This window comes from Polypterus senegalus, chromosome 4 (genome assembly GCF_016835505.1).
Source record: "Polypterus senegalus isolate Bchr_013 chromosome 4, ASM1683550v1, whole genome shotgun sequence".
Lineage (NCBI taxonomy): Eukaryota > Metazoa > Chordata > Cladistia > Polypteriformes > Polypteridae > Polypterus > Polypterus senegalus.
In genome coordinates this window covers 223,003,851-223,005,783 of record NC_053157.1, presented here as the reverse complement: position 1 = coordinate 223,005,783, position 1,933 = coordinate 223,003,851, and positions in this window count along the sequence as shown.

Below are 1,933 nucleotides of genomic sequence, written 5' to 3'. Positions count from 1 at the left end.
AAAAAAAAAAAAAAACAGCATATCTGTCAAAATAAAAGACCTCCCAAAGAATGCGGCGACCTTCTGTCTTCTTAATTCGATGTATTCTCAAATATTCTGCTGTTTTAATAATTACCTTTTGCTCAGATTCATCATTACCAAGTTTAATACCAACCTTTAAAGAACTCCGACAGATTTTGACTTGATTTCAAGTGTAATGTTTTCTATCAGTTATGTATGTGTGGATTATCCATCCATCCATTATCCAACCCGCTATATGCCAACTACAGGGTCACGGGGATCGGCTAAAGCCAATCCCAGCCAACACATGGCGCAAAGCAGAAACAAATCCCAGGCAGGGCGCCAGCCATGTGTGGATTATGTGTGTGTATATTTAAGTATATGTATCTTGTAAAAGTAAAAGTAAAAGTAAAAGTAGAGCAAATCCCAGCGAACACAACAGAAAAAAAAAACTGAACGAGAATGATGTGCATAAAGCCCTCATTGACTGTAAGTTTACTAAACCTCTTCGTTCTCTTTTTTTTTTTTTTATCCCTTCCTTTTCTTATAACCCTCTCCTAGAGAAACAGGTAAATTCGCGTCCCCAAAGCATACACTGGCTTCTCTTACCGTCATATCACGGGCACCAGGAGGCTCGTTACCCGTGTTTCCATGAGACCCACGGTTTTACACTCTTACTTCAAATTTTGATGTTCAGGTAATTCATTTTGTCGATACTCACTCTGCAGTGCTACCCCCACCATACCTGATGTCATATTTGAGATGTTGAGTGCTTAAATATGCTTCATTTTATATTGGAGTGATAATTTTAAAGACGCTTTCCTTTGAATTGTAACATCTATCTTTAGATCCCACCACTCCTCGATAGACTCAAAGCAGGATATCTCTGACAAAATATCTTTGTCTCTGCTCTAGGATAGGCAGTTTGTTTCAGTGACATAAAATTTAATTCTTGTTTGGTCATAGTTCAATATAAAATAACAATCTAAAGCATATATCAAATGCATAAGATATAATACAAGACAATCCAAGTAAACGTTTCAATTAAAGGGTAATATGAAATAGGATGAGAATTTGATCCATACAGAGCGGTAGTGTGTCTATTTAGCACACCCAGAGGCTAAGATCAAGATTATGAGAGGCCAGACTGTTCAATGTTGTATTACCAGTTTAATTTCATTTTATGCCAAATTTACAACCATACGGTTAACTCATATAACTTGACTAAACCGCGCACAAGTTTCAATTTCTCTTATCTATAACATAAAGGACCCAACTATAAGTAACTTTATAAAAAAATCGGCAACCGACTGAAATTTTATTTTTTTTAAACCCCCCCCAAAAAAAATTAAAAAAATTTTTTTTTTAAAAATCTTTTTTTTTTAAAACCCTCCCGAAAAAACAAAACCCCAAACATTTTTTTTTCCTCTTACGAAACGTTTCCTGTAAGAGAAAAAAAGCAGTAGGGGATCCTGGAACACATTACCACCGGTATTCCCAGCGGCCCCTTAAATTAACCACCAATTGTATAAGAGAACCGGCGTTAAGAAAATTTTTTAAAACCTTTTTTTTCCAAAAGGAATGGAACCTTTTTAAAAGCATTTTTTTTTTTTTTTTTCTTTTTTCTCATTTTTTTTTTCCCTTCTTTAAATTTCAAAGTTTTATAAAGAAACTTCTTTACCTTGGTCCCCCATTTAGACCACCCTGTTCCTGCCCCGGGGGAAAATACAGAAGGTTAGTAGGTCAGACCTGCAATTTAAAAATCCAGAAGAAGAACCCCCTCCTTGACCAAAATTTAAAGAAAAGCAATTCCTTTACAGGACCCCAGACGGTTTTCCAAAAGCCCCCCCGGGTGAAGGAAAAAAAAAAAATAAGGGAGGAAGGCAAAAAAACCACTTACCCAGGCAGGTCCCACAAGTAAATTCGGGGTTTC